At 41.7% G+C, this 21,668-nt stretch overlaps 1 protein-coding gene across 2 annotated transcripts in view; it reads right to left on the bottom strand.

Annotated features, from left to right (window-relative positions):
- The window catches only part of axin1 (axin 1), a 393,099-nt gene that overhangs the window by 305,748 nt on the left and 65,683 nt on the right, over positions 1-21,668 (bottom strand). For both annotated transcript variants that reach the window (XM_069906859.1, XM_069906860.1), the window contains exon 2: positions 11,666-11,835. The gene's annotated coding sequence lies outside the window, so the exon portion shown is untranslated. The remainder of the gene's footprint in view (positions 1-11,665; positions 11,836-21,668) is intronic.

Genomic DNA, 21,668 nt, shown 5'->3' with positions numbered 1-21,668 from the left:
CTTCAAGGATGCTCACCACCCAGACCATGCCCTCTTCACACTGCTTCCATCAGGAAGGAGGTCCAGGAGCCTAAAGACGAACACCCAACATAACGAAAACAGCTTCTTCCCCTCTGCCATCAGATTTCTGAATGGACAATGAATCATAGACACTACCTCATTTTCCTCTTATGTTGCACTAATTTATTTATATTTTAAAATGTAACCTATGCAATATTTGCACCTACTGCAAGACAGGTTCTGATTCTGACCTGCATCTCAGTGTTTTGAAAGAGAAGGAGAGAAAACTAATGGAGGTCTTGATAACACTGGACAGCAAATTTTTCAAAAGATTTGCTTTCTGAAAAATATCGGGCATTATGATAAACAACATCAAGCTGAACACAAAGATAATTTCAGATTTGCTGTCCCATTGAAGAAGTTGGAGAAACATTAAATTAACTTTAATTGAATTTAGGATGTGTAGTCGCTTAATGACGCCGACACATTGCGTCAGTTCAACGGACCTAAAAATGTTTTACTGCTGATTTTCGTTTGTACTCAACATCTGATGCCTCTCCTGTCAGTGTCCAACAATATTTGACCAGCATTGATGGATTCCAGTTGCCCCGATACCACTTTCCTATGGTTGCAATGTCCTGGTGAAACCTTTCACCATGTTCGTCACTGACTGCACCAAGATTAGCATGGAAGAAGTCCAAGTGCGAATGCATTTTCAAATGACAGGCTACAATCTATAATTTTGAATGCTTGAAGTAGACTTAAAATATGACAGGAAATCACAAAAACAAGTCAGGTCTGAAAAAAAGGTATATGATAGGAAAATTTTAAGGTGATATTTGCGACCAGCAGTCCAAAATCCATAAAATCCACCCAAAAGTGATCAGGAAGAAAAATCTTCATTGACAAGTGTAATCATTTCACACTTCCTAGAATGGTTGGAAGGTAGAAAATGCAAATTCAGAATTTAAGAGGGGAAAGAAAGAGAAAGAAGTCACCGTCAGACCAGTTAGATTGATTTCAGCTGCAGAAAAATGTTAGGATGTATTTTTAAGAAGGTGGTGACAAGACACGAGGAAAATAATAAGGGGAGAGTCAACATGAAAAGGAATTTTTCAAAAGAAAATCATGTTTGACAAACTTTATTAGAGATTTTTGAGGTTGAAATTACTGGGAACAGAATATGGAAAGGAGAACCAGTGTTGAGATTTTAGAGCATAGTGTCGAGCATTTAGAGTTTCAGAATGCCTTTGGGAAAGTGGCATGCAAAAGGTGATCAACACAAAATTAAAGCACATGTGATTGGGTGTGATACAGAGTGAGAAGAGGCAAATGGAGAGAAGACAGAGAGTAGGAAAAAAATGAATGACTTTTGCATTGGGATACTGTAACTAGTGATCTAATGAGGGGATTAGGGCTGGGCACAAGCTGGACACAGGTGATTTGGAGTGAAACGCAAAAGTCCGTGATTGTAGTAGAAGGAGAGATGCTGGAGGAACTCGGTCGGTCTCGCAGGGTCCATAGGAGGTATAGATATACAGTTAAAAACTCTGTTATCTGGAATTCAAGCAACCGGCAAAAAAAAAAGGCTGTTAATTTTCCAATCTACATGCAATCTCAGCAACGGTAAAATTCACTTATCCGGTGTTTACTAATCCCCGTAGATGCCAGATATCGCAGGAATTACTGTACTACTGACGTTTTGGGCCTGAGCCCTTCCTCAAGGTATGAGGAAAAAAAGAGAGACAAGCATCTGTCTGGGAGGGGGGGGGGGAAAGAGGGAAAAATATCTCTTTATCTCCTCTGGAGACTGTGAGACTGGCTGAGTTCCTCCAGCAACTCTGTGTTTTTATAGGTGATTTGGATGAGGGGGACAAATAATCAAGTATCTAGTTATGGTGATTACATCAGGATGGCTGCAGGAGTCACAAAGAGGATCGAGAAGGACAATGAGGCCAAATCGGCAGAACGTCATTACTGATGGATTGTGATGTGGAATAATGTTACAAAAAAAGAATATCAGTGCATTTTTTTTAAAAAGTGGAGGATTTCAAAAGATTTGGATAGACCTGGTCATCTTTGTGCATGAATTACTGAAGATTAATCTGCAGGTACAGCAAGCAGTCTAAAAGGCCCACAATATGTTGCTTCTGTTGACTCGAATCTATGTCGTCTGAGGCAGCAGCGCTACCCACCACACCAATCTGTGCCAACCTTGCACTTCAGTAAAACAAAGTAAGGGGAAGCCAGAGAAGACAAACCAGCCTTTATCGAGGGGTCAGCGGTGGCGAGGGTAAGGAACTTCAGATTCCTGGGTTCAACATCTTTGAAGACCTATCCTGGGTCCATCCTGGTGACGCAATTATGGAGAAGTCTCGCTAGCGGCTATATCTTGTTAGGAGTTTGAGGAGATTGGGTTTGTCGCCAAAGGCTCTTGCAAATTTCTACAGTGGAGAGCATTCTGACTGGTTGCATCACTGTCCGGATTGGAGGTACTAATGCACTGAACAGGATAAGAGTCTTGTAAACTCAGTCAGTGATATCTTAGTCTTCCCTCCAGTGTTGACATCTCTAAGAGGAGGTGCCCTCAAGAAAGCAGCATCTATCATCATGGACCCTCACCACCTCGGCCATGCCCCTTTTCTCATTACTACCACCACGAAGGAGGTACAGGAGCCTGAAGACACCCACTCAACATTACCAAAACAGCTTCTTCCCCTCCACCATCAGATTTCTGATTGGACAATGAACCTCACTTGTTCTCTTTTTTGGACTACTTAAGGTATTTTTTTTTTTAAATCTTGTATTTATGTAATAGTGATTTTATGGTCATTTTAAAGCTTGTTGCACACCACACCTGCTGCTGCTACAAAACAACAAATTTCATGACACATTATCATGGCAATAAACTTTATTCTTATTCTGTTTCCCTATCTCTCTTCCATTACAGTTATCCTTGAAGCCGAGAACTTTGCCCGTGTTTTTGGACATCATATTTTGTGATGTGGCTTAAACATCAGTGCTTTGTGCTTAATGATGTCCAGCAATGCATTGTGAGATGAACTTTCTCCATTGCCTTCTTGCCAATGAGAAGGCCAATGGATGGCTGGGTTGTTGTTGGATCTAACTGGTGAAGGGCAGGGCTGCCCTTGTTTCAGAAACAGGGCTTTCAATACAAAAAGGGAGAAAAGTGCATCAATACTTTCTTGGCTTAAAAAAAACTTGCTGTTTCCTGAAAAAATGCATGCCTTCCAATAAACCAAGATCAAACAAGGAAAGAAAAGTCAGATGAACTTTTCCTAACACGCGTCTTATCTCCACCAGATTTTAATGCTTCTCCCATTCGTCAGATACATTTTACATTTTTAAAGTGGACCATCAATTATTTTAAATGAATTTTGTTTTCTTTCCAGCTATTTCACAGCATAATCAAGGGCCATAATTTGCAATGGAATAGCATCCTGTTTTGGATGCTATTGGGAAATAGGAAAGCCTCGGTTGTCAGACACCAAGCCACGTCCCTGCACTCTGACTGCCCCCTCACAAAAGCAAAGATGCTGAATGTCACAGGTGCAGCTCGGACCATGCTGCATCTAACCACTGATATTCTGGCTCGACACCAGAGCCAAGGCATTTTGCGCCTCCAGCTGTACATTAATGCTCCCTTCACACTATCTAAAGGGCAGAGGATTGTCTAGTAAATGAAATTTAAAAATAAAAGGAAATTGGCAATATAGGTAAAAAGAGAAAATGCCGGAAACGCTCAGCAGACTGTGGAAAGAGAAACAGGGCCGATGAAAAACCTAATAGCTCTTGTCAAAAGTTACTGTGCTCTCTATGGCCTGAAATGTTTCCCTTTCCACAGATGCTGTCTGGCCTGCTGAGTGTTTTCTGTATTTCTTGTGTTCATTATTTGGTATTGGAGCAATAGATTAAAATGAATCCCACGAACAACCCCATCTCCAGGTTGTTCTTCCCATAGGATGTTTCAAATGCCAAGTCGTCAAGTTTCTTGTCATCTGATTGCACAAATGCAACCCGACCAAACAGCATTCTCCAATCCTCAGTGCAAAACATGCAGACACACAACCAGACATAGAGACAAACAATACATATGCAGGACATGTATTCATAGATACAAATAAATAAATTAATATTGTTTCATGAATAAGAGTGTCTTGGATGGTTAGTGTGGGCAGTTCTTTTGATTGTTCAGCATTGCCACTCCCTATGGGAAGATGCTCCTCAGCCTGGTGGTGCTGGCTCTGATCCTCCTGTCTGCCTTCCCCGATGGGAGCAGCTGAAGGATGCTGTGTGCAGGGTGGAAGGGGTCCTCAATGATTTTGCGCGCCCTCTTCGGACAATGATCCCAGTAGATCACGTTGATTGGGGGGAGTCTTCAGTGATCCTCTCTGCCACCCTTATGGTCCTGTGGATTAAATTCCAATCCATTTCTCTTCAACAACCGTACCACTCTGCAATGCAGCCGGCCAGGACGTTCTCGATAGAGCTCCTGTGGAAGGGTGACATGATGGTGGCCGGTAGCATTGCTCTCGATTAAATTTCTTGGGAAGGAAAACTTTGTTGGTCAATGCAGAAGGGAGAATAAAGTAGGGATTATTGGATAACTAATTTGAGTCCCACAATAGCAACCGACTGTTATCATGATTTTCAGTCTTTTGGTTGAGCAGTATGGCCCAGTTAAAATTCTGCCCTGGATCCAGAGGTATCGTTGGACACAATCAGTCATCTTGAAACTCCAGGATCATTTTCTCTTGTCTGTCAGCAGTGAAGATTTAGGCAAAGTTCAAATGAAAGGGGAAGTGAGCAATTCATTACCCAACTGACAGTCTAGGCACTTAGGGAAATCAGTAGGAACCCTTTCTTTAAAAATAACATCTCAATAAGCATAAATGCACAGAAATATTCCATTGGAATGTCACTTAGTGCCAGGAGCACATTTTCCTAATTACTTTTCCAATCAAAGGTAATAATTTCATAGCATCCCAAAACTTTCATTGCTCTAGAGATGGGCACAATTTGCATCTGTGAGGACATGGAGAAGAAAATCAAGACTCAAATCACAAAAGAAAAATGAAGCCCTTGGGGAAAAATGGAATAAAGTATGGAATCATGGAGGTAGGGTTTCTCGTCGAGTCAAGAAACATCCTTCATCAATGGTGGTGTCAACGGAAGTGCTTCGGAGTTTATTTTAAGAGAATTAGAGCTAGTAGAGGGTACAGAGGTTATGAGAATTAGAATTAGGCTGATGGCATGAACATGTATCATGGCATTTGTTGTATTATGCAGAATAAGGTGCAAAATTACAATACTGTAAATAAAATATTAAATCAATAGATAGTCATCATATCTATCTTTTGAGGACAAGGATGATGGTCTTTGTTCCTATGGATTCTCAAGTGGTTTATGAATCCAGTCTTGGAAAGTGGCCCACTGAGCAAAGACACCTGTGCATGTATTTGTTTAATGTGTACTTGATGTTGACTCTAAGAAGCACATGATGCTTCACCAATCACCCAACTAAATTCAATGGCGTGGAAACCATGACGATTGGACCTGATGGATTTGTTGCAGCCTCCATCCACCCTCACAGCCGTTGAGTTCAGAGTAACTTCGTTCACCTGTTCCACCGCTGAGGGCTTGGTTGGATTGTTCTTTGTCAGGGACCTCATCCTCGACCCTACCGTCATGGGTGGCCCTACCCGGACTAGATAGGTAGATAACTAATGCAACAAAAGAGAAAAAGTGAGGTAGTGTGGGAGTCCGAACAAAGGTTTTAGTCCCCATGAATTGGTGAGGTGAAGAATTCATAATGGTGGCCTGGCAAAGATGATGTACAGGATTGGGAAATGGTACAATGAAGAATGAGGGATTGCAGAATCTGAAGCTAAGCATAATATGATGGTTGAGCAACATTACTGAGAGTAAAAGAAGGGTTGACCTTTTCCACCGAAACTCCTTTTTCGTCGAAACTCCTTTTTCAAGCCCCGATAAAGAAGAAGAGAAGGCCTAGCTTTGTAGAAGTATGGGTGGAGTTTTGGAAATCAGTAATGAAAGCATCAAACCACAAAGATGAGGCATTAGGGTTAAGGTGAGGACAGAAATTGGTTGGAAGAAAGAATTTCAGCAACATTTGGATCAGGATCAGGATTAGTGGAGTTAATGAATCAGGACAAGGGAGAACAACAGTAGATCAACATGACTAACCTGTTAACATTTCTAAATTATTCCTAAATGAATAGAAAGTGTATCCAATTACATCAATAACTACCACAGATTTTCAGTAGCTTAATGTGATGTCATTTAAAATGGTCAGATATTCACATGATGAAAGAACCGTCCGTCAGGTGTAAAACCACACTTGCTGCAGAAAGTATAAAGTGGAGATATTGCTTTCATTGCACAAGAAAAATTAAATCATATTCACTTGTTTACAGGTTGAGGAGGGTGTGGCTTCCTGCAGGTGTAACAAAATGTCCACCAAAGTCTGCAACCATTCACACTCCTTCTCCTGAAGCCTCTCCTGACCTCAACATCAAACTATGGCAGTTTCCCCAGCACAGTGCGTGACAAATGTTAGAGTAGCAATACTAAGCCCGACTGAATTCCAGGAATTCGTGGTGAATTCGACAATCCCACATTCAGGAAGTCTCAGGAAATGGAGATTTGTTTTCCACCTAATTCAGGGTCAACAGCACGTACAATTGTGCAGGACATTTCAACTTGCTGGGTATGTTTGGTAGAAACCAAAAGCTTGAACTCTTGGTGCCCAGTGCAAAAGAAAATTCAGTCTACCTCAGCTAACAGAAGGATAGAGGGAGTGTCTGCCCCATCTCCTGATGAATTTGGAGTGAAGTGCTTGCTGAATACGATAAAACCCCTGATATCTGGAATTCAAGCAAATGGCAGCCTCAAACAAACGGTAAAAAAAATTGAGGAAAATTGGTAAAAAAATACAGACGTTTAAAATCGACGGACTCACTGTTAGTTGCCAATCCATGCAACACGCAGCCTCAAGCAACTGGAAAACTGACTTATCCAGCATTTACCAGTACCCACAGGTGCTGGATACCAGGGGTTTTACTGTATTACTATCAGGAACCATATACAAACAGTCCTTTCAGCCCACTGAATCTCTGCCCATAAATACCTCAGCCCATTTTATTCTCCCCACATCCCCACCTCCTCCCACCAGATTTTACCACTCACCTATGCACAATTTACAGTGGCCAATTATCCTAACAACCCACATGTCTTTGGGATGTAAAATAAAACAGAGCATCAGGAGAAATATCTACAGCGAAATGCAGAAACTCCATCCGTACAGCCCAGAAGCTCAGGGCTGGACTCTGGGTCCCCGAGCTGCGTGGCAGCACCTTCTCACAGCTGTGCCATTCTGCTGCACCTCATTTTTCTTTCAAATGATTTAAATATACTGCATGGTAACTTCTTGCCCATGAGCCCGTGCCATCCAAATACACCGATTAACCTACAAACCCCATTCGTTATGAGAGGGTGGGAGGAAACCGGCTCACCCAAAGGAAACCCATGCAGACACAGGGAGAATGTACAAACTCCTTCCAGACAGAGGCTGGATTTGAACCTGCGTTGCTGGCACTCTAACAGTGTGCTGCCAGCTGATTCGCTAACCCTTACTTAATAAAACTGAATACTTTACAAAATGGAATGCATTGCAAAGGGAGATTTAGAGCAGATGTTATGCAAGTTTTTCCCTTTCCAGGTGAAGGGGAGGAATTAGCACAGGTTGGCAGCTTACTAGTTTTTCCATAGCTTATGGAATTCCTTCTGTGAGTTGTATCTGTTTTGGCAGGGGCCCATATCATTGAGCATGAGCTTGCAATGTGGGTCCACTAGTTTCAATCACCAAAGGGAGTTGGAGAGGATCTTCCAAATATTATTGTCCTGATTGGCCTGGGGTTTTGGTCTCTCCCAAAAGGAGAGCTCTGGAGAGGAATGCCGGGCATTGATTTTATTCTGGTGCGTAAAGCATTACAACTAGGATGAAGAAAAAGAGATGACATAAGAGAGATACACAAGATTATGAGGGGGTTAGATAGGGGGCGACAACCAGCATCTTTTTCTTGGGGTGACAATAACAAATGCAAATGGATGGCATGGTTGGCGTCGCTGTTAGCGCAATGCCTTTACAGCACCAGCGATCGGGGCCAGGGTTCGATTCCCGCACTATCTGTAAGGAGTTTGTACTTTCTCCCCATGTCTGTGTGGGTTTTTCCCAGGGGCTCCGGTTTCCTCCCACCCTTCAAAATGTGCCGGGGTGTAGGTAGGTTAATTGGGCGGCACGGACCTGGCTCGCTGGCGCTGTAAAAGTGGCACGCTGACCGCAATGGTAATCATGCCACCTTGCGTGGCATCATGGGCCAAAGGTACTCTGCTGTACTGTTCTAAGTTCTTAACTGTGAGGCCAACGCAGCGCTCTTTCATTAATATTCATACGTTCATCATGTGCAATAATGATCCTCTGGCTAGGTGTACCCAAACCAGAGGGAATGATTCAAGAAGGCAGCTCATCTCCTCCTTCACAGGGGCAATTAAGGTTGGACAATAATGCCTGCCTCACGCTTTACACCCACGCCCTGTTACTTAAAATAACTGGTATCTGTCAGCAAATGCAATGGTAATATTGTCAAATAAAATCAATGGAGAGAAGTCATTAAAGCAAGAATAATTGGTGCTTGCTTTTCTGTATTTTCTCTTTTGTGTCAAACCCAATGATATTTTCTCCTTTAACATAGTCCCACATTATCAAATGGAAAGAGAGTTTGCTTTCATATGCATCATTATATTTGCTGTAATTATTTACAAGGATATTGTGACTGGTCCTCTGGGTCTTATGAATGGGATCTGAGGAAAGCTCACCTTGACCTTGTACCAATTACCTGCATTGGAAATGGACCCAGTATTGTGGCTGTTTCCCCGCATTGCTTTCAGAAGACCAATTGTACAAAGAAACTCACCGAGGATTCTTGGAATGTGCTATATTTATACATTCCATTCACATTCCTTTAAGAAGGCCCCAAAGCTGTTTGTGAACAATTAAATATTTTGTGAAAGGTAGCCATTGTTTTAATGTAGGAAATGAAGCAATGTGCACACATCCAATTCCCACAAAATGCAAATGTAAAAGTTGCCCAGATGAGGTTTTTGATTCGAATTTTCACCTACAGATTTACGATTATTGTCAACTAGAATGGCAATGATTGAGTACATCCACTTTCCATCGGGTTTGGTGGCATCCTTGATGTAAATACAAGTGACAGAAATTGGATATTGTTGATGTTGCTAACCTCTGCTCATTATGCTTCTTGAGAAATTATCCTGCGTTTATTGGAGAAGGTACTGTTGTTTCTATCAATGATTTCTGTTTCCTCTGCACTTCAAACAGCCTTTTTATTTCCTGAGTAAATAAGTGTTGTTAACTATATTGGCAAGAGTTTGCAAAAGGTGTATGCAGACCTCATGGCTGTAATGCTTCATGAACCAAGATTTAAAAAAAATCAGTTCTAGGCATTCCGACCCAGCCCTCTCCTTTTGGGAGAGGCCAAACCACAAGCCAGTGAGGAGAATGGTACTTGGAAATTCATCTGCAACTGCCTTTGGTGGTTGCAGAGAATGGGCCAGATTTGCCCAGAACCACATTACCAGTACAAGCTTGTACTCATTGATTATGCAACACTGTTGAAATGAGGTTCTACTCACTAGGAATTCCATAAGTTACAGGAAAGTTAGCTCAGACTAACTCATTCGCTGACACGGTTTCGTCAGTAGACAAACATCGTTTTTTGTGTAAATATTGGTTTGGATTTAAAAAAATCCACTGTGGAACTCAGTGGGTCGAACAATATCTGAGGAGGCAAAGAGCTGGTCAACGACTTGGTTCAAGATCGTGCAATGAGGACTGATGAAACTCCATGCTGCTCTTTCTCAGAATATCACCATTGGATCTTTTGTTGAGGAAGCAAACCAGGTCTCATTTTCACTTTCCATCCAAAAGGCAACATAAGAACAAGGCTGCCAGCTGGACACGCCTCCCGAGGCCTATCCTACCCATAGCCCTTTGCATGCTTCCCATTCCACTGTGCCTAAATCAGTCAATGAGTTTGATGGATGTTCCAGTCTATAGTTAATAAAAGCCTATCAGTCTTTTCTGATTATTGACAGTGCATTCAATGAGATCATTCCCATTAATTCTCTTACTGCATAAAGATCCATCCAACTTTGTCTTAAATATATTTATTGAGGTCGCCTCCACTGCTTCAATGGGCAACGAATTCCACCCTCTGGGAAAAGCAGTTCCTCCTCATCTCTGTCCTAAATCTACCATCCTGATTCTTGAGGCTATATCCCTTTCTTTTTAAAAAAAAATATTTTTATTGAGTTTAATATATAAATGTACAAACAAAATTTTAAGGAAAACACATAATAAATCATCTCGTATACATAAAAGTACAAAAAAATGGAACTACATTAGACAGTTCCTTAATCCACATGAGAAATGCTATTGAATTAATCCACATAACCATGTTAAACCCATATTTACCAAGTTAATCCAAATAAAAATCGATTTAAAAAAACCTAAAAACTAAATCTAATCGACCCCTCCCTCTCATCAAGGTCACCTTTGCAAAATAAAATAAGGACATTGTGGATCAGATAGAGACCTCTAGACATCGGACAGAGAATCTCCAGAACATTTAATATTCTTAATTCTTCTAATCTATTAATGGGTCCCACATCTTTACAAATTGAAATTTTCCATCTTTAATGCTGTATCTAATTTTCTCCAAGCTTAAATAGGACATTACATCACATAACTACTGTGTTTGGGTAGATGAAGAGTTATCTTTCCTTTTCATTAAAATTGCTCATCTGGATATCAACGTGGTCAAGGCTAAAACATTCTCCTGAGTTGCAGGCAGCTCACATGAAAAACCAAACAAAGCAATTAGCGGACAAGGTTCTATATTGATCTTAAAAAATTGTTGATAAAGTTTGGAAAATGTCTTTCCAAAATATCTCTAAATTTGGGCACTCCCAAAACATATGGATCAAAGGTTTTACACTTCTCACATAATGGATCAATATATGAATAAAAATGAAATTATTTAAGTTTGGACATATGTGTTCTATGCACCACCTTAAATTGTAATCAGCACTGCCTTGCACAAAATGAGGAATCATTAATCAAGCTGAGAGTGGAGAATCAATCTTCATCTGAAAATATTATGTTCAAATCTTGTTCCCAATCATTCTTTATCCCAGCCATTGAGGCTGATCTTAAATCCAACAAATCATTATAAATATATATTAATCCACTGTGGGGAAAAAAAACCTTAAGTTAAAAAATATGAATCAGAAATATTAGTATTTGAGAAATGTGGGAAATCATAAAGCTTAGACTGAGCAAAATGTCTAACTTGTAAGTATCTAAAAAGAGGCTATATTCTATAGTTCTCGACTCCCTTTGACAGCACAGAACTTCCACATGCTTCCACCATGGAGCATGTGCAGATATTTCTGGAGTGTGATTTAAACATAGGAACTCAAGGGCAAGCAACTAAACCACAATTAACAAGAAGGAAACCAGGAAAACAAATGTCTTTACCTTCTGCAGGTGCTGCCAAAGTCCTTCTTTGGTCCAGAACCAATTGGCCTTGGCATGGTTTAACCACAGTCCTTTATTTGCATCACCTTTACATCCTCAATGATGGAGTGAATGGCATCAATCTCCTTCTTGTGCACCTTCCAAACTTGTGTTCCCATTGCCATTGTCATCTGTAATGTAGAGGGCACACTATTAGACTGACTGATCACAACCATTGTAATGTAGCACCCCCAAAAATGAGCCTGAGAATAACTACCTTCAGCTCTGAATTTGCTAATTTTTCAGGAATAGGGTTTGAACTTGCAAGTAGCTGCGTTAGGATCAGGGCCACAGCTGATAATAACAAATGTGTGGATATACGAAGCAGAAACATTTATTGAACTTTGAACCCTGTGAGGTTTGTTTAATAAGTGAAACCAGTAACTTTCTCATAACTGTCATCGAAGATTCTCGAAAACTTTTACCCATTTACCATGGGGAACATTCAGCTGGTTGCATCAGCTGAAACAGAGTTAACAGATGTGCCAATGCTCAGGACAAGAGGAAAGTCCAGAGAGTTTTTAAACTCAGCTGGGACATCATGGGCACCAGACTTCACTCCATCGAGGACATCTACAAGTGGTGGTGTCTTAAGAAAGAGCTTCTATCCTCAAGGACCTCCCCCACTGCCATCAGATTCCTGAATGAACAATGAATGACACACACTGCCTCACTTTGACTTTTTTTCTTTTTCTTGCATTATTTTTATTTATTTTGATAGGTGTTTTATATAAATGTTTGCCCTACGACGCTGCCGCAAAACAAGAAATTTCGGTGACGTGTTCATGACAATAAATTCTGATTCTGAATTGCTCCCTAAAATGGTTTTGCAAATCAATTCAATGGAAAGCCTCCTGAGATCTTGAGAATTTTATTTTCTCCAGATCAGTTAATGTTGACCTAGTAAAAACTGTTGGAATTCCTGGTGGCGTGTTTCTCAGCAGCACTGGGGCCGAGTTCACTGTGTATGAAATACCTGAAGATACAGATGTTGACAGCGAGATCAGCCTTTTCTCCAGCTTTGCCAGCTGTCAAATCATCAAAAACTTTGCATGTTCCTGAAGCTCCATGACAGGTGAAAAAATTGCAGGACAAAAAAAATTATTTTTTAAAAAATTGTGCTATACAAGATCTTTTAAAAAATGAATAATTTGAGGATAGAAAATGAAACTTTTAACTAAATTCAATTAATTTTGAGAAACTCAGTTGAGCATTACTTAATCTTTCTCCCCTTCAATTGAAAGTGACCACCATTTCTGGTTCAGCAGGCAGATGCCACAATTTTACTGCTGGGAAATTGTAGCAAGTTTGCAACATGCCACTGGAATCAAACATGCAACCCAATGAGAAGAAAGCCCTCCCCTCTAGAGTGGGCAGTAGGCCCTGGATCTTCCATGGAAGGGTTTGCAGAATGATGTAGATTTGCAGACATTAAGCAAGTTCTGCTTATACATGCTGGCTTTGTTCACAGTGCTCCCATCCCGTGAACAGAAAAATAAAATCAATCCTCACTGTAAAAGGCCACGAACTCCTGTGGCAAATAATTAATCACTGCATGTCACATTAGTGGTGCTGAGATGTTTCAATAATATTAATGAGAGATTCACAAATAATTATTCCTGGGCATTAACCTACTGTATCAGTTGCAATTTGCAGTGAATCCTTTCAACCATTTGACAGTGGTGAATGAAAAAACATCTTGATAATTCTCCAAAAGGTTCTCATTTTATGCAGGAGTCACCTGAAATACTGTTGGCACAAAAGGCCTTGCACTTCAAGTCTTCCCTCCAGTAATTGTCCCCAAAGCTAGGAAATGTAATAGCCTGTCGCTTTATTTGGATAGGTGACGGGCAAACAAAGCAATTAAATGTAAACTTGGGGGCATAAATATAAAACAGTCACTAATCAATCCATTAGGGAATTCAGGAAAAACATCTTCATTGAACTCGATCCTACATGGAGAAGCTGAGGGAAAGAGTGTAGGTGCATTTTAGGGGAATCAGATAAATGTACAAGGGAACAAAGAAGAGAAAGTTATGCCTATGTTAAATGAAGAAGTGTAAGAAAAGGCTGGTGTGAGTGGATTGTACATTCAATGAATTATTGCAGTTATTGTAACGATGCTTTGTATTTAAATGGAATTATTACAGAAGTAAACAGATGTCTCGACGGTAGATGAATAAATAGTAAAAATAAAGCAAACACAATATCATTAATCATTACACCATGATTTAAAAGATCCAAACAGCTCATTTTTGGTTTATTTTCACCCAACAGTGGTTTCCAAGAGGATCTCATGCAACATTATTAAAGGAATTTCAATGATCTTAAACATCACTGAAGATGTTCTGAAACATCACCCTAAATCAATGGTTCTCAACCTCCCCACCCCCCACCCGCCCCCTACTCACATACCGCGTTAAAGTAATCCCACAGAGCAACTATGACAAGGTTGGATAGATTCTACATGGTAAGGGAATTAAGGGATATGGGGAAAAGGCTGGCCAGTGGAGATGAGTCGATCATCAGATCAGCCATGATCACATTGAATGTTGGAGCAGGTTCGGTGGGGGGTGGGGGGGGGGGCCACTGGAGGTCTACTCCTGCTCCTAGTTCTTATGCTCTTATGTTCTATGCTCAGGCTAAGAAAGACGAAAGACTTCCATCCTTGAAAGACATTTGCTGAACAAATGACACAAAAACAGAAAAGTTAGGGAACACTCAGCGGGTTGGGCACCATCTATGGAAGGAGAAACAGAGTTAACATTTCCGGTCAAAGACCCTTCTTCAGAGATATGAAAAAGAGATGAAAATAGATCATTTTAAGTTGTAGAAAAAGGAGGAATGGATAGAACAAAGGGAATAACTGTAATAAAGTGAGACCACGTCAAATGGGTTAATGGTTAATTAAAGGATGAATTATTCTTTTATGTTGCCAATAGTGGGGCTTTAGGATGAACCTATCCCACCAGGCTCTACCAATGGAAAAAGAAGTGACTGATTCTGTAATTGTCAGACTGTACAAGTCATCGAAAGTCAGAGAATTAAATATTACATCTGGAATGTCCCAGGTTGAAGATGAGGCGTTGTTCCTTAAAACAGTAACGAATAAATCCATTAGAGAATTCAGGACCAACATCTTCATTGAACTGGATCCTGGGCGGGTTTAAAGCAGTGCAGGAAGCCACAGGCAGAGGGGAGGAGGTGGAGAATTGAAAGTGGCATGTAATTAGAAACAGGGTCATTTCACAAAGCGTTATGTATTTTTATGACAATCCATCAGTTAGATCACTGAAACCAGATTTTTACTTCCAGGTTCAGTGAGGAGCTCTGCAGCTGAAGAACATACATGCGGCGGACTGCTGGCGACTCGAGGTGAGGAACCCATGCAGGCTGCGGGCCGCTGCCGACCGCTGTCAAAGGACTTGCTCCAGGCCGCGGAATGATGGAGACTGGCTGAGGGGGTACCAGGTATCAGAACCGGGATGCGAGAGGGCGCCAAGGCCGCCGAAAGATTATTGATCAGTTCAGAGATTCGGATCTGGAGTCTGTGTGGCTGTGGCAGCGCTGGCGGCGAATCTATGGGCACCCGGTGACCCGGAAGGGACAGTCTTTTGCTTCTCTTTCTCCTACTGTAAGAAGTGCCTGGTAATTTCTGCTGATGGCGAATCAGTCAGCCTTACAGCAGATTAAAGCAGGTTTCCTGTAATGTTACACCTATTTTAATACATGACAATAAAGGAATCTTGAATCTAATTCTGATTTTTCATTTATTACTTGAATTTAAATTTCCTGTAGTTAGATCTGAACTTGTGTCTCCAGATTTCTCTCTTCATGGTATCTAATATGTAAATTGTTGTTAGTGCCCTTAATGTACCGGGAAGGTGCAAGAAGCAGGACTTCCATTGCATCTGTACATATTCTTATGTATATGGCAACAAACTTCACAATTCATAACACATCAATAGTCCGAAGCCTCCAGTATCTGTTCAATCATTTCACACTCTTTTCCTGTAACCTTGAGGACAAGCTGCTCAGATGCTTTACATTTAAACAGTTTATGAGACGTTTGGGGAATGCACTCCACACTCTGCCCAGGGAGCCAGACAGTATCGGATCAAAAGCAGAGAATTGGCTGCATAGTTTGAGGGAGAGGGCAATATTGAGAATTACAAATATTTGAGACCCAACAGATGGTTTTTGCCAGCCTATGTTTTCCCAACTCTCAGGAAAATACTGCTTATTCCAAGAAAATAATAAAAAAAAAGAGACTCGGACTGTTTTGCTCTGGTGATCTTGAACTTATCTGTTCTTGTCTACCTGCTGCCTTCTGTCACCTATTGATGAGATGGTCATTCTGAGGCTTGGTTGTGAAAGGACTGAGTGTTACTAGAGGACAGCTGAAATTTTTCTGTCATCATCATGAGTTCAATATTTAGGAAAATGTATTTTGTTGCACATTGCAGGTAAGGGACAATGAAGGAAATGTCAGAATACTACACAATTAGGATAATCCCAAGGAAGATCAATAAATCACTGGCCATGTTCAATTTAAAACGTTGGCTGTTCTAAAATCTGTCAGTTCTAAATTATGACAATAATTTGCCTTAATTGTATAAATCTTCATTATGTGAAAAACAAACTTGTCTCCCAAAAGACTGCATCAAACCTGGGCCGTGCAGTTAGCGTAGTGGTTAACGCCAGCGACCAGGACAGGGGTTCTAATCTTGCGCTGTCTGTTTAGGAATTTGTACATTTTCCCCGTGTCTGCATGGGTTTTCCCTTGGGGAGGGCTCCGGTTTCCTCCCACCATTTAGAAACATAATGGGGAGTTGGGTGTATTTGGGTGGCACAGGCCCATTGGCTGAAAGGGCCTGTTACTGTCCTGTATGTCTAAATTTAAAATGACGATCCCCTTTTTCCTAGCAAATTATAATGCCTTTTCCAGCTCTCCTGGTGTGCTGAACTTATGGACAACAACTTTCAGTTACATAATTTTGCTGTCCTATTTTTCCTGCCAATGTAGAAGGAGGTGTTTCAGACCATGAAGTTCATGCTGTCTTCTGGAACAATCAATTCACCTGCAATGGATTCTCCCATACATTAACAACTTGGTCCATCCAATTTGCCCAACACCCATCTACATTAGGAGCAATGTGCAGTAGCTAAAAATCAGATGTAGAAGAGAATTGGAGCGCCCGGAGGAAATCCAGTCGCAGGGCAAAGGTGCAACTTCCACACAGACAGCACAGGAAGTTAGCATCAAACTTGGATGGCTGGAGGGGTGATGCAGTTACGCTATCTGTACCAACACTCAGTTGGATAACCATGTTGAGGAACTTGGGGGCATCTGAGGCGTTCTAGTATTTGGAAAAGCCCTTTCCTGCTCACGGTGTCAAAGGCTTTGGTGAGCTCAACAAAGGTGATGTAGAGTCCTTTGTTTTGTTCTCTGCACTTTTCTTGGAGCTGTCTGAGGGCAAAGACCATGTCAGTAGTTCCTCTGTTTGCACAAAAGCCGCACTGTGATTCTGGGAGGACATTTTCGGCGATACTAGGTATTAGTCTATTAAGGAGAATCCTAGCTAAGATTTTGCCTGCAATGGAGAGCAGCGTGATTCCCCTGTAGTTTGAGCAGTCTGATTTCTCGCCTTTACTTTTGTACAGGGTGATGATGATGGCATCACGAAGGTCCTGAGGCAGCTTTTCTTGGTCCCAGCAGAGCATAAAAAACTCATGCAGTTTGGTATGCAGATGACTTCATCACCAACATCGAAGTACTCGAGCTGGCAGAGTCCGCAAGCATCGAGTCCACGCTGCTGAAGACCCAACTGCGCTGGGTGGGTCACGTCTCCAGAATGGAGGACTATCGCCTTCCCAAAATCAGTGAGCTCTCCACTGGCCACCGAGACAGAGGTGCACCAAAGAGGTACAAGGACTGCTTAAAGAAATCTCTTGGTGCCTGCCACATTGACCACCACCAGTGGGCTGATCTCGCCTCCAACCGTGCATCTTGGCGCCTCACAGTTCAGCAGGCAGCAACCTCCTTTGAAGAAGACTGCAGAGCCCTCCTCACTGACAAAAGACAAAGGAGGAAAAACCCAACACCCAACCCCAACCCACCAATTTTCCCTTGCAACCGCTGCAACCGGGCCTGCCTGTCCCGCATCGGACTTGTCAGTCACCAACGAGCCTGCAGCAGATGTGGACATTACCCCTCCATAAATCTTCGTCCATGAAGCCAAGCCAAAGAAAGAAGAAGAAAGAAAAGACCAACACTCGGCTGGCTTTGACATGGTGAAACATATAGGATCATTACTGATACACTTTATCACCATACCTGGCTCCATTTCTCATGACCAAAATCTGATCCAAAGAAGTATATTTGTTAGGGCATCATACCGAACGTGACTGAGAGCCAAATACACTTTCCCCATTATCTAAATCTACGAGGTACAGTGAAGCTTTGGGAGAGGATTGCAGAGCTTTGAGTTAGCATACTCACAAGTGGCAGAACAATTATAACTGGGGATATTCAATATGTCAAAGTAAGTAGAATGTAGAGAAATCATTAGGAGTGAGCCATTGGGATGGAGCAAAGCACGAAAGTCTGCTCATTCAATGATTAAAACACAAGGCGAGAGAAACTCAGAAGGACAAACAGTTTAAATAGCAAACAATGAGATAGACAACAGACTCGCCAAGGCAAATAGCGCCTTTGGAAGACTACACAAAAGAGTCTGGAAAAACAACCAACTGAAAAACCTCACAAAGATAAGCGTATACAGAGCCGTTGTCATACCCACACTCCTGTTCGGCTCCGAATCATGGGTCCTCTACCGGCACCACCTACGGCTCCTAGAACGCTTCCACCAGCGTTGTCTCCGCTCCATCCTCAACATCCATTGGAGCGCTTACACCCCTAACGTCGAAGTACTCGAGATGGCAGAGGTCGACAGCATCGAGTCCACGCTTATGAAGATCCAGCTGCGCTGGATGGGTCACGTCTCCAGAATGGAGGACCATCGCCTTCCCAAGATCGTATTATATGGCGAGCTCTCCACTGGCCACCGTGACAGAGGTGCACCAAAGAAAAGGTACAAGGACTGCCTAAAGAAATCTCTTGGTGCCTGCCACATTGACCACCGCCAGTGGGCTGATAACGCCTCAAACCGTGCATCTTGGCGCCTCACAGTTTGGCGGGCAGCAACCTCCTTTGAAGAAGACCGCAGAGCCCACCTCACTGACAAAAGGCAAAGGAGGAAAAACCCAACACCCAACCCCAACCAACCAATTTTCCCTTGCAACCGCTGCAATCGTGTCTGCCTGTCCCGCATCGGACTTGTCAGCCACAAACGAGCCTGCAGCTGACGTGGACTTTTTACCCCCTCCATAAATCTTCGTCCGCGAAGCCAAGCCAAAGAAAATAAAGATACATAACCAATGTTTAAGGCTTGAGCCCTTCAAGATATGAGCAAAATGAAGGCAGCGCCTGAATAAAATGGTGGAGGGGGGGAAGGGAAGGGGAGGACCACAGGAGGTGATAGGTGGGTAAGGGAGGGAGGGCACAAACAGGGGGAGGAGAGATTGCTCTGTGAATGGAAAGGGAAGGGGCTGAGATCTGGAGGAAAGGAGGTGGAGGGATACGGAAAGAAGGAGAATGGGGAGTGGTCCTGCAGAAAATGGAGAAGTCGATGAAAATGCTATCAGTTGGAGAGTGCACTGACGGAAAATAAGTGATGCTCCTCCAACTTACAGGTGGCCTTGGTCTGGCAGTGCATGGTTAGATAGATTTCAGAGATAGAGCCAAAAAGCATGGAAACAGGCCCTTCAGCCCAACTTGCTCGCATTGACCAATATGTCCCACTCACACTAGTCATGCATTCTAGCCCATATCCCTCCAAATGCATCCTATCCATATTGCCTCCTCAAATGTTTCTTAAACATTGCAATAATACCTGCCTCAACCACCTCCTCTGGCAGCCCGTTCCATACACCATAACCCTCTGTGTTAACGAGGAGTGCCGAAGTCAGGGAGTTTTGAGGAAGAATCTCAGATTTGAGTCTCTTTTCAAAGATGCCGCCTGACCTGTTGAGTATTTTCACCGTATCCTGTCTATATTTCAGATTTCCAGCATCTGTAGTTTTTGTTTTTGCTTTAATTTATCAAGACCACAGAGAACTCTGAACTTCCACCTTTGGAGACGAGTCGGTGTTCTTGAACTGATCAAAATAAAGAGCAGAAGTAAAATGCTTCTTCCAGACATGCCAATTAAAATGTACAAAAATAGCCACAATTGTGCTAATGTTAGCACTTGTATGACTGGTTCCTGCAATATATTATGTAAAATAACAATCAGACAAGAGGGAATTAAAGCTTACACCACACTTGGAAGGAATATGAAGCCTTTGCTCCAGTAAGATCATCTGAACTTTTTAATTTGTTTGCAACATACAGCGGTTTCAAATATATTTATCCGGTTTTCTTTTTGTCAAGAAATCAACTCATCCCTTTTTAATATTATGTCTTTTGCTTTGTTCCCATTATATTTGTTTCTGTTGATGACTCCAACATAGCTTGAACTTACATGTGGTATTAATAATTGCTCCCGTTCAGTTCCGATACCTCAAACTGAAAATAACCAAAGAATGTCTGAAATTGAGTGATTGGACACTTCCTTTTAAAATCTAAGTGACTAATAAAATGTCTAACCCTTGATTGAAAAACAGTCAGCCTCTTTTTGCCAACTGTGGCCAATATAAGATCCAGGATGAAATCTTAAGTCAAGGAACACAAGCCAGTGATAACGTGTGGGTCTATAAAAACATTTGGTGAGAGCCAATTTGGTATGGGAAGAATCTTGTAGGCTTAGGAATGGATAGGATGTGGAATGCCTGTTTATTTTACTAAGGATGTGAAAGGCAGCTGAGAATTAAGTTACATTTTTGGATCCCTGGATGGCACCCAAGTTCTCTTTGTAGTGAAGATGCAATTGATCAGCCACTTGCGGTATACCTCAGCCTCCAGCATCTATGTTTCACTTGGAGCATAGTATTAACCTCGATAGAAAGAAAATAAAGAAAAGTAATAATGTATTGATGGGAATGTTGCAACAAGGCAATTTCTCCCTCAACTTCAAATTGGCATATTGAGAAAGCAATAGACTTCTCTTGGGGTGTGTCAGTTGGTCTAAGATTCAAGCTCTGACATTATAGAGTCATAGATTATGAAGTCTTCGAGTTATACATCTCGAAAACAGGCCTTTTGACCCTTTACACCCAGGCCCAACATCAAATGACTCTCTATAGTACAGTAAAACCCCTTGTATCCAGAATTCAAGCCACTGGCAAAATAATCAAGGAAAATAAATTTCAAAAAATAGGAATAAAATGATGGGTAAAAAATCCACAAGTTTAAAATTGGAAAATAAATGCTCTCTGAAGAAACCTTTGGTGAAGATGGCAGAAAATATTCAGGCAGCGGAGGGCCTTGGACGGGCTTTACTCGTAGCAGCTGTTTGAATAAAGTTGTGAAACAGCGATGGTGTTGCCCAGGATGAAGAGCTGGTTGATGCCGCTCACCTTTGGGGTGACTCTCTTAAAGTGTCTCCTTATCCCTGCTTGGGAAAAATTGCCCCTGTCAGAGACTTTATCTGTAAGTTGGTGGTGGTGGTAGTGGGGGGGGGGGGTGTAGTTTAATTATCTGTAAAGTTATTGTTCATCTTTTGAGTTACTCCATAAAGGGGGAGGAACCTGCTGATGCATTTTCAATAGAATACGATTGAAAATAAAGTAAAATGCTTTAAGGATTATATATTCATGTATGTGAAGTTTATTCTGTGTAAATACAGTATATTTTTGTCTTTTAAAATGTTTATTCTTAATGTAAGTGTATTAGTTAAGCATTGTAAACATCTCAAGCAACCGGAAAATACACTTATCTGGCATCTACCAATCCCCATGGGTG

This window comes from Narcine bancroftii, chromosome 12 (genome assembly GCF_036971445.1).
Source record: "Narcine bancroftii isolate sNarBan1 chromosome 12, sNarBan1.hap1, whole genome shotgun sequence".
In the NCBI taxonomy this organism is placed as follows: domain Eukaryota; kingdom Metazoa; phylum Chordata; class Chondrichthyes; order Torpediniformes; family Narcinidae; genus Narcine; species Narcine bancroftii.
The sequence above is the reverse complement of the archived record's forward strand: the minus strand, read 5'-3'. Positions and strand labels throughout refer to the sequence as shown.